The sequence below is a fragment of the Corella eumyota genome, chromosome 6 (assembly GCF_963082875.1).
Source record: "Corella eumyota chromosome 6, kaCorEumy4.1, whole genome shotgun sequence".
In the NCBI taxonomy this organism is placed as follows: Eukaryota; Metazoa; Chordata; class Ascidiacea; order Phlebobranchia; family Corellidae; genus Corella; species Corella eumyota.
The window spans coordinates 14,829,912-14,842,693 of NC_137495.1; the positions used below are offsets into that span (position 1 = coordinate 14,829,912).

A 12,782-nucleotide genomic window follows, 5' to 3' on the forward strand; every position below is an offset into this window, starting at 1 on the left:
CAGTCTGGAAAGTAGGGCAGCGTGCACGTACAATATTTTTTTTATTAATAAATATGCACGCCTGGAATTAGCTTTTTGCTCGCCTGGTGTCTTAAAAAAATGTGTACGCGCAGTACTGACGTCTAAAAACGCTAACATATCACGCGTACACGCCTAAACCGGAAATTTTGGTACGCGAGCACACGCGGTCACGCATTTTTTTACGCTTGCACGCACGAGATCTTGTCGAAAACTGCCCTACTTTCCAGACTGGGCTTTCATGCTGTAACGCTCTTAAGTAAGGCCGAATAAACTTTTTTTTTAAGTCGTCAAGTCGACCTTTCCGCATCACTAATTAATAAATGTAAAAATATATTTTAACAGAATTTAAATTCAGTTTACTTTAACATCAGGAAAACAATTTCAAAATGGTTAAAACATTTAAAGGGGAGCCCATGTATCATTGGTATTGTATAACAATCCTAATGTTGTGTTATGGGTTTGGGGAGTTGGGTCATTTTATGATCGGTGTCACCTCAAAGGAAATGGCACAGGACGTTCATTTTGGAGACATGGCTTGTTTGACCTTGGACATAAATGTTGAAAAACTGTCAAACACAAAATGCAGAGATGTGAAGAATTCAACACAGTGAGTAGTTGTTAATTTTGCATGCTAATATTATTTTATTGGGAATCAATTCAAGAACCCCAGGTCTTACTTAAGGATGCTACAACATGCCAGCAGTGGAAATCAAATCCAGCATCTCAGGTCTTACTTAAGGATGCTACAACATGCCAGCAGTGGGAATCAAACCCAGGATTGCAGGTCTTACTCAAGAATGCTACAACATGCTAGTAGTAGGAATCAAACCCAGGATCTCATGTCTTACTTAAGGATGCTACAACATGCCAGCAGTGGGAATCAAACCCAGAATCTCAGGTCTTACCTAATGATGCTACATTATGCCAGCAGCGGGAATCAAACCCAGGATCTCAGGTCTTACTCAAGGATGTTACAACATGCTAACTAACAAAGTAAATTATTAATAATCTTAATTTTTAGATGTAATCTCATGGGATTGAATGGAACGATATATTGTGAATGGAATTACTCAGGCCAGGGAATAGAATACCAAGTTCTTGCTGGTCCAATGTTTATTGCCATTTTTACTGTTATGGGAGTTGTAATGGGAATTGTTGGCGATAAATATAACAGGTTGATTACCGACTATTTTTTTTATTAATTTATCCTCAATGTGGAAAGGTCAACTTCACGACATAAACATAGAGTAACATCATTTACTCCGACCCAGTCTCAAGTTGCCTTCAACAGTTTGAGATATTATAGATTTTAATTGCCCGATAATTATGCTGCTAAATTTTTTTTTAGAAATTAAAGAGAATTTTTCATTGAGTAAAAAAGAGTTAATAGAAAATGTGCTATTGTTAGTAAAATGGTGGTTTTGGGCATATAGTTTTTGGTAAAATGTCAGTAACTCCATTTTCTATGCAAACCTAAAATCTCTTAAAACTTTTTTTTTATTTATTTTGCTTTTTAATTATTTAAATTTTTAATTAACTTTTATAAAACTCTTTTTATTTTATGGTTTAGAATCCAGATATTATCTGCAAGTGTTTTCTTTTACTCAGTAATGACTTTTACCACTGGATTTGCCGACACTTATTGGTTGTTAGCTTTGCTGAGAGTTGGCTTCGGGGCAGGGTGAGTTTAAAGTTTGTTTCAGTAAAAAAAAATTTTTCAAAAAAAAAAAAAATTTTTTGTACCAGTTAATATTTTTAACTTAATTTGTGGGTGAAGCATGGTGTAGTGGTAAGAGCACTTGGCATCACTACATGAGGTCCTGTGTTCAATTCCCACTGCTCTTATGCTATAGGGTCTTAACAAACCTTAATAATATCATATTTTTTTGTTTTGTATGTATAATAAATTCTCTTAAAAACCTAAAACTTTTTTCTCAGAGATCGGCCTGTACTCCTCTTACCTCAAGTTTGGTGGCCGACATTTTCTCACAGAAAGTTTGAGCTTTTGCGATGAGTTTTTTCAACTTTGGGATTTATTTTGGATATGGTTTGGCATTTGCTGTTGGAAATTATGTGACTGACGCCAACATTCTTGGAATGGTGAAAATATTTTTGACCGGCAGTGCGGTGTAGTAGTCAGAACACTTGGCTTTACTACATGAGGACCTGGGTTCGATTCCCACTTCTCTTATAACGTAGTAGCCTACCCTTTTTTTGAACAATTTATTTTTAGGTTTTTCTATCAAATCAACCTCTAAAAAAACAAAATTAATTTAAATTAATTTTTAACCAATTTTTTCTTAGAGCTGGCGTTGGTGTTACTTTATAGCTGGAGCTCCAGGCATAATTATGGCGATTATTTTATATTTCTCTGTCAAAGAACCAGAACGTAAAATTATAGAACAAGCTGAAGAGAATAACAAATATGAGACAGGCTTTGGTATTTAATACTTTTGATAAAATGTTTAATAAATGAACCCGTTTTCTGTAATTCTTTATCCTCGAGGTGAGAAGGTCGATCTCATGACCTAAACATAGAGTTGACTTTGGCAGTTTGGGATATTATTCAATATATTTGTCCGATAATTAATCTGCTGATTAAGTGTTGGCTCAGCAGGTGTTCACACCGTTTATAACACCTTACTTAAGGGTGCTACAGCATGAGAGCAGTGGGGATTGAACTCACGACCTTATGTGTGGTGTAGCAACTGTTCTTACCACTACACCATCCTGCCATTTTCATTATAAAAATTGTATTTTTTAAGTCTGTCGTAAAATTTCTCTTTATTTTGGAGAAATGTTTAAAAGTTATTTGGCCTATTTTGCAAACTATATTTTTAACTAAGCTATTTATAAACCTGGCTATAAATTTTATTGTTTAGAAAAGCAGTCGGTGTTGAAATCAATTTTGACAGCTTTCAAATTATTTATCAAATCTCCAACTATCTTATTGTTACTGGTTGGGGCTTCATTCAGACATTCTGGTGAGTTTTTATATTTATGAATAAAATCCTTAGTCGGTGCTTCAACATGCCGGTACTGGGAATCAAGCTTCAAACCTCACCCTACATACTGTAGTGGTGGGATCACTTGGCTTTACTACATGAGGTCTTTGGTTCGATCCCTTCTGCTCTTAAACTACCACAGGCAACGCGAGACTGGGTCGGGGTAACAAATATTCATCTATGTTCAGGTCATGAAGTCGACCTTCCCACATCGAGGATAACAAAATCTAAATCAAATTTTAATATTTTCAGCAAGTTTTTGTTGGTCTTACAACAGTCAGTTATATTTTGATCAATATTACCCCGGCACAGAGGTGGGGTTGTGGATGAGTTTAACTTCCATCGTTGGTGGAACGATTGGGATAATCACTGGTGGAATTTTGTCTGATTTACTCGCTTCTAAATACGGTAATCTTTATTTTGATCATATTATTAAAAATCGATTTTATTGAATGGACATTTTTCTAAAATAGTTTTCGAAAATGGCATTATCTGAAAATTTTAACATAAATTGAAGGTTGGCAGCATGGTGTAGTGGTCAAAACCCTTGTCTTTACTACATAAGTTTTGCCAACTTGAGACTGGGTCGGGGTAACTGACGTTACTATATGTTTAGGTTGTGCATTCGACCTTCCCACATCGAGAATAAATAAGTACAAAAAACAGTTTTATTTTCAGAGAAGGGATAGGGTATAAGGGGGTTAATATAAATGTCCCATTATGTGTAAATTGGCAGTATTATTAATATAACACAAATTTTGTAGATATTTTTTAAGAGTAACAACAGTTACCCCGACCCAGTTTCGATGACTTTATTGTAATCAAATTTTATTTAAAACACAGCGGAAATGTGGTTCGGAGTTTTGTTCACTGTTTTGGTTGAGTTCTTTCCTGCCCAGTCACGCGCGACAGCGATCGCTATGTTTATTTTTGTGATCAATAATATCGGAGGGAATGCCCCTCTTATAGTACCACCTATGATCAAAGTTTTAGGTTTCAGGGAAGCACTGTACATCGTTTACCCAGGATTTTACTTGGCTAGTAAGTTTTTTTTTCTGATAATTGTTTATCCTCGATGTGGGAAGGTCAACTTTATGACCTAAACATGGAGGTATATTTGTTACCCTGACCCAGTCTCGAGTTGCCTGTGCCAGTTTGGGATATTATAGATTATAATTGCCCGATAATTATGCTACTGATTAAGTGCTGGCTTAGCAGAAGTTTATAGCACCTTACTCAAAAACGCTACAGCTTGAGAGCAGTTGGAATCGAACCCACGACCTCATGCAGCAAAGCCAAGTTTTTTAAATAATATTTTATTGGTTTATATAGTTTGATTTTTAAACCTGGTTTAATTTATTTTTTTAGTTTTTACGAAAACTTTTTTCGAATTTCAGGTTCTTTTTTCTTTTTGTTGACTCAAATTTCTCTTCTGCGTGGTTCACCGCACATGAGCATTAAAGCGAATAATTGTGAAGAAAGTGAAGCGATAGTTAATAAAACGAAACTTTAAATTGAAAATAAAATTTTTGAATTATGTTAAACTTTTATAAATTTAAAAAATTTTATCATGACAATATTTTAATTTTATTAAATATTTATTAGTGAAATTTTTTTTATAATTTTTTTGCCAAAATTTATTTAAAGTTATTTTTAATATTATACTAGTGAGTTATTTTAGTTCCTAAATTATTTGTTGCCATTCTTGCTGTTTTTATTTTCTAATTTATATCAACTAAACAGAAATTTAAATAATGTTAATTTTACAGTTTTACTTTTAAGATTTTGTATTCCCTTACTTTATAATTACTCCATATTTTATGAGAAATTATTATTGTTTTATATTTCTGAAATATATTTTGTTTTTGTTACTTCTTTTAAAATTTAAAACAACTATAAAATTGATTTCATCTATTTTTTCAGATTATTTTTCCAAAATGCAAATTATTAATAGTGATGTGCCGATCAAAATGGTGATCGTAAATCGTCGATTTTTGAAGGTATTTGCGATCACCCGATCAAGGTCCAAAATCGGCAGATCGGTAATTACGTCACATTTAATTTTACGTCACAAATAAACACGCACATGCCTTAACCACATAGATTTCCATAAACTTTTACAGCGCTTTATTTCCGCGCTAGTAAAATTGTTTTTAGTTCTTGTAAATGATACTGAATATTACGGTTAAATATTTAAACGTGTGAATAAGTAGAAGTGTTTAACATACAGGGTCAATTTTTTTGTATTGAGTGACGATAAAGTTACCGATTGTTCGGTCAGATCGTGATCTGATCCGAAAAAAAACGGCGATCGGCACATTACTAATTATTAAAATACTGTAGAAAGTTTTTTTGTTTTTATGCAACTATGCTTTTACAATTATTAAAATATTTAAATGTTAAAGACATGATTTCTATAAATTGATTTTTGGTTGAAAAGGCTGGGTTTGATTCCCACTGCTGGCATGTTGTAGCATTCGTGTAAGACCTGAGATTCTGGGTTTGATTCCCACTGCTGGCATTTTGTAGCATTCGTGTAAAGCCTTAAAGTTAGTAAATAATTATAAACATGTAAACAACATGTTTATTATAATGACTTTAGTTCAAGGTCTTCAAAATGTTGCAATTCAGTGAACACAAATTTACTGAGAATTGCGCAAATATTTTGCAGAACTTTTGTAATCACAGCTGATATCGACCTTATAAAAACATCAAGTTTTATAAAGAACTTCCTCATCAGGTTTTGCCTCATATTTAGTCAGGTTTTGCGTCATATTTAGCTGACACCACCATGTTGAAAATACTTAATCAGTTTAATGTAAACTACCAAGTTGTTTGGTATGGGATAAATTACTGCTTTAAAATGTAATAAAATTAATTTGAAAATTTTGTTGTTTAAAAGTTGGTTTGGTTTTTAAATTTTTTACATTTTGTTGCTTTTAATTTTTGTTCGATGTCCTAGCAACAGGACAATTTTTTTAAATGTTTTTTTTTTGGTTTTTAATTAATTTAAAAAAGAATAATTATTGTTAATTATTAAACATTTGCCAGCGTGGTGTAGTGGTAAGAACACTTGCTGCACCACCATGATGTCGTGGGTTCAATCCCCACTGCTCTTATACTGTAGCGCCCTCGAGTAAAGTGCTATAAACGGTATAAACTCCTGCTGAGTCAGCACTTAATCAGCAGCATAATTACCGGGCAATTATAATCTCTATATTATTCCAAACTGCTAAATGCAACTCGAGACTGGGTAACTGTAAGGCCTAAAAATTAGTAATTGGTTGTTAAATAATTATAAACATGTAAAACAAATAGTTATAGATATTTAATTGCTTTAATTTTATGAAACTGTCATCTAATTTAATGGAAATTTGTTAGCAATATTCCCTTAAGTTTTACACAATTTTAAACCAAAGTTTCAAGTGATTGACATGTTTATTATATTGACTTTAGTTCAAGGTCTGCAAAATGTTGCAATTCAGTAAACACAAATTTACTGAGAATTTCGAAAACATTGCGCAAATATTTTGCAGAATTTTTGTAATCACAGATGATATTGACCTTATAAAAACATCAAGTTTTATAAAGAACTTCCTGTTATGCAGCCATCAATATTTTTCCTAGCTGATACCAACGAGTTTTATTTATCGATATTATAAATGATTAACCAAGTTCAACAACCTTATAGCATATTCGCTTACAATTTAAATAAATATTCGTCATCAGGTTTTGCGTCATATTTAGCTGACACCACCATGTTGAAAATACTAAGTTTAAAGTAAACTACCAAGTTGTTTGGTATGGGATAACTTACTGCTTTAAAATGTAATAAAATTAACTTAAAGTTTCGTTGTTTAAAAGTTGGTTTGGTTTTTAAATTTTTTACATTTTGTTGCTTTTAATTTTTGTTCGATGTCCTAGCAACAGGACAATTTTTTTAAATGTTTTTTTTTTGGTTTTTAATTAATTTAAAAAAGAATAATTATTGTTAATTATTAAACATTTGCCAGCGTGGTGTAGTGGTAAGAACACTTGCTGCACCACCATGATGTCGTGGGTTCAATCCCCACTGCTCTTATACTGTAGCGCCCTCGAGTAAAGTGCTATAAACGGTATAAACTCCTGCTGAGTCAGCACTTAATCAGCAGCATAATTACCGGGCAATTATAATCTCTATATTATTCCAAACTGCTAAATGCAACTCGAGACTGGGTAACTGTAAGGCCTAAAAATTAGTAATTGGTTGTTAAATAATTATAAACATGTAAAACAAATAGTTATAGATATTTAATTGCTTTAATTTTATGAAACTGTCATCTAATTTAATGGAAATTTGTTAGCAATATTCCCTTAAGTTTTACACAATTTTAAACCAAAGTTTCAAGTGATTGACATGTTTATTATATTGACTTTAGTTCAAGGTCTGCAAAATGTTGCAATTCAGTAAACACAAATTTACTGAGAATTTCGAAAACATTGCGCAAATATTTTGCAGAATTTTTGTAATCACAGATGATATTGACCTTATAAAAACATCAAGTTTTATAAAGAACTTCCTGTTATGCAGCCATCAATATTTGTCCTAGCTGATACCAACGAGTTTTATTTATCGATATTATAAATGATTAACCAAGTTCAACAACCTTATAGCATATTCGCTTACAATTTAAATAAATATTCGTCATCAGGTTTTGCGTCATATTTAGCTGACACCACCATGTTGAAAATACTAAGTTTAAAGTAAACTACCAAGTTGTTTGGTATGGGATAACTTACTGCTTTAAAATGTAATAAAATTAACTTAAAATTTCGTTGTTTAAAAGTTGGTTTGGTTTTTAAATTTTTTACATTTTGTTGCTTTTAATTTTTGTTCGATGTCCTAGCAACAGGACAATTTTTTAAATGTTTTTTTTTGGTTTTTAATTAATTTAAAAAAGAATAATTATTGTTAATTATTAAACATTTGCCAGCGTGGTGTAGTGGTAAGAACACTTGCTGCACCACCATGATGTCGTGGGTGCAATCCCCACTGCTCTTATACTGTAGCGCCCTCGAGTAAAATGCTATAAACGGTATAAACTCCTGCTGAGTCAGCACTTAATCAGCAGCATAATCACCGGGCAATTATAATCTACAATATCCTAAACTGCTAAATGCAACTCGAAACTGGGTAACTTTATGTTTAGTTCGCGCAATCGACCTTCCACATCGAGGATAAAGATATATTCAAAAAAAACTTGTGACTAAGTTCTTCTAAATTTAAAGATTGCCTTTTTCTACCTGTTTCAAACCAGCATTTATAAACGAGTGTTCTTTTGCTGGGATCGCATTTTGATTGCTAGGCTAAAGTGTTTAAGGTATATATAGAATAACTTTACGAAAAAATACCAGAATTTATAAACAAAACTTATTTTTAAACAGTGGGGCTCAGGGTCGTACAAGATGATGCCTTATGATATCACGTATTTTGCGAAATAGGCCGTATTTCTAAACAATATTTGAAGAAAAAGCATTAATTTATCATTTTTTACACTGGAGAATGTGCATAAATATGTTATTAGTTATTGCCCGTGTTAATGTATATCAATTTATATATTAAAACACAAAGAATGAAACGTTTAAAGAGTTGCCAGAAGATTTGTCCTGCAAAAAACGGCGGGGAGTCGGCAATGAAATTCCCATGAATAAAGTCAGCGTAAGACCATATTTTACCGATATTTAAAATAAAAATTTTGCATAAAGTACAGTATATATAAAAGTTTTTATTGGTTGTTACGTTAATGACATATGTTAGTTTTTAGAATATTATTTTTTTTTGAAGATTTTTGTTTCAAAAACCTTTTTATAAACGGATTAAAGACGGGTGCCTCTGGCCTGCAAAATTTTACGACTAATAGCTTTCGGCCTGCAAAATTTTACGACTAATAGCTTTCGGCCTGCAAAATTTTACGACTAATAGCTTTCGGTCTGCAAAATTTTACGACTAATAGCTTTCGGCCTGCAAAATTTTACGACTAATAGCTTTCGGCCTGCAAAATTTTACGACTAATAGCTTTCGGCCTGCAAAATTTTACGACTAATAGCTTTCGGTCTGCAAAATTTTTTATTAAACTACGGGGAGCCTGCAGCGTTAAGCCCGCGTATACTTTTAACGCAAGAACATATTTTACCGATATTTAAAATAAAATTTGGCGAAAAGTATAATAGGTAAAAAAGTTTTACCCGGTTGTTAAGATAAATATATATGTTAATTTTTTAAATATTTCTTTTTTTAAAGATTTTTATCTCGAAAACGTAATTTTAAAACTCGTTGCATGCCACAATAGCTCGTTACTTTGTCTCCTCCCAATTTCTTTGCAAGGCTTGCAGTACAAATACTTGTATCTGAACCGTCATCTAGAAAAGGGTTTTCACAAAATTACTTTGATTGTTGCCCCACACTTTAACTGGCACAATCTTGAAACCTTTCACATTTTTAACGCTGTTATGGGAAACCTCGTTGCATGGCACAATAGCTGACTCGCTTTGCGGCTCCGGTAGCGAGCTTTGTCGTCACTTTAGTAGATTATGACATCACAATTTAACTATAGCGTGCTTTGTCGTCACTTTAGTAGATTATGACATCACAATTTAACTATAGCGTGCTTTGTCGTCACTTTAGTAGATTATGACATCACAATTTAACTATAGCGGGCTTTGTCGTCACTTTAGTAGATTATGACATCACAATTAAATTACCGTTTCAAAAGATATTTGAATGCGTTACTAGATAAAATTGTTTAAGTTTACAAATATTAACGTTGTTTGGTTATTAAGTTAATTGAGAATTATCATAAGTAGATAACGTAAAGCTTCTGACTGTAAGTCTATATATTAGAGAAAAATGAGGCGACTTTACATTTCCATTCAAACAGTCAGAGACTAACACTCAAACAGTTTAAGTTACTGCCGCTTCAAATCTTAATAGATAACAATTCGAAAAAGTATTTTCTATCATTGTTACGTCATAGTGTTTCAATTATTTGCGATAAATATTAATAACAAAATTATAACTAGCTTGTTAAATGAGTTTAGAATAAAACAATTGTAACTTAAAACTTGCCGAAATGAGTTTGAAAATATTTATGTTTTTGTGCTTCTGGTTATGCTTAGCTGCATCCCATAACAACCAAGTTTGTTTTAGTGCATGTCCCACTGCATCTGCTCATGAACCTTCTGAAACTAAACAAGGTAGACCAGGAAAGCTTGGCCCAGCTGGGGAGAAAGGTGAAAAAGGTTTTAGGGGTGAAATTGGGGCAATTGGGGGTCCTGGTGCCAGGGGTGAGCAAGGTTTCAGGGGTGAAATTGGCCCCATAGGTCCTAAGGGTGAAATTGGGTCAGTTGGGGCTACTGGAGAATGTTCATGTCATGAAGAAATCGCTGCAATGTTTCAAAGATTTTTTCCTGATAAAGCAGGTATTTTGGTTACTTTACATTTGTTGAATAATGATAATATCATCGGCTTACTGGAAGAACCTCAAAACCAAAATAAAAACAATTTTAAGACAATTAATTAACGTTTTAAACCTTGCAAGTATATTTTGTATGGTTTATTAACATTGTTCCTTATATAAACAAGTATACTTAATACAGTGGCATTTTTAAAGTGCTAAAACTTACCTGTAAAATTAATTTTATCATAGATATTTAGTTATTGTAGGGAATTGGGTTAAGGTGACAGAAAGGTCCAGTAATGTATTAAAATACTTAAATATATTCCTAGGTAAAACCTTATTCAAATACAATTCTGGTTAACATACTTTATTGGTAACAATATATATACAAAAATGGGGGCGATAATATTACAATATTACATTACGCTAAATCATTTCTAAACTAACATCATTATCATATAAAATACACTAACTCCTTTCTCCACAATCACAATTATTAAAAATACAACACACTCACAACTTCGCCTTCCACGTAAAGCGACACCTTAATCAAATGGTACATAATAGACACAAACTAAATTATTCTGCGATGCGAAAATAAATAATATACTGGGTTAAATAATACAAAACTACATTACATGGATGTACGTTTCACTGTCATTAAAATGGATGGTAATTCTATATCAAATTAATTAATTATCACAAGATTCAAGAAAAAATATATTCAGCAAAATCTGACGCATACATAGAAAAACTATGTCACTATTGATAATGTTTTTTAAAGGTTTTTACTATATAGTAAAAACTAAACAACAACAGGAAATGTTATCGAGATATAACCTAAATCCAAAATTGGGGCGTTGATATGTACATAGATAGCGTCTATAAAATGTTTAACTATCTCAATATAATGACGAAATATATTTGGTTATTCTAATTACCTTAAGGGTAATTAGATATGTCCTTGAATAAAAGGGTATTTCTTAGTTTTCATACCCTTTTCTATAACCAATACATATAAATATTGTTTCTCTGTAATTCTCTTATTGTTAATAAATTTGTACGGCTTTTAACCGCATAGGATGGCAGCGAGTTTGCACAGTTATTTGGGTTCACAGAACGAAAGTTATTATTTTGCCTGAGAAGGGGTTCTTACGTATTCTTTTTTTGGGGACGCGGAATTTTTTATTTTTTAGGATTCCGCCTCTCCTTTGTTCACTTTCTTTCATTCTTCGGTTTCTTCATTTTCCGTTCTTTCATTCTCCGGTTCCTTCATTTTCCGGTTTCTTCATTTTCCGTTCCTTCATTCTCCGGTTCCTTTATTTTCCGGTTCCTTCATTTTTTGTTTTTTCATTCTCCGGTCCCTTCATTTTCCGTTCCTTCATTTTCCGGTTCCTTCATTCTCCGGTTCCTTTATTTTCCGGTTCCTTCATTTTCTGTTTTTTCATTCTCCGGTCCCTTCATTTTCCGGTTCCTTCCTTTTCCGGTTCCTTCATTTTCCGGTTTCTTCATTTTCCGTTTCTTCATTCTCCGGTTCCTTTATTTTCCGGTTCCTTCATTTTCTGTTTTTTCATTCGCCGGTCCCTTCATTTTCCGTTCCTTCATTTTCCGGTTCCTTCATTTTCCGGTTTCTTCATTTTCCGGTTCCTTCATTTTCCTGTTTCTTCATTTTCCGTTCTTTCATTCTACGGTCCTTTCATTTTCCGTTCTTTCATTTTCCAGTTCCTTCATTTTCCGATTCCTTCATTTTAGAAAACCTTTGCTGCGTAACTGATAGCGATGCTAAGTGCTTTTCCTACATTATTATATTAACACCCGATATTTAGTTATTATTTTAGTTTTAATTTAACAACATTTGTATGTTAACAAAACTTTAACCACTCGATCTTTTTACTTAAAATACAAGGTTATTTAAAGTTTAAAAATCAAATGATAAATTAATAAAAAGATATTTTTAATTACAAACTAAATCATTTTTTAAATTCCGCTAAATTTATATTTGTTGTCAAATTTTGAGTTACGAGGTTCTAACAGTAAGCAGACAATATAACAATTTATAAACATTTTGTAATATTTAATTTTACAATTTAAATATAAATCATGCTAACTTATAAGATTAATCCTAAATAAACCTAAATATTTATAGTTAGTGTATGTGGACTTGGGTTAAAAGATAGAAGAATAACGCATAGTGACATCACAGCTAGTTCTTCTCATAGCAACTACTTATTACCACATACAGCAAGGTTGGATGCTCATACCTATGGTTGGAGGCCTAAACAAGGTGAGTTGTTGGAATTATTTTCTATCTTATAATAAA

At 32.3% G+C, this 12,782-nt stretch overlaps 1 pseudogene; it reads left to right on the forward strand.

Annotated features, from left to right (window-relative positions):
• Positions 1-407: 407 nt before the first annotated feature.
• Positions 408-12,782, forward strand: part of LOC145755955 (MFS-type efflux pump MSMEG_3705-like) — a 60,034-nt pseudogene continuing 47,659 nt past the window's right edge.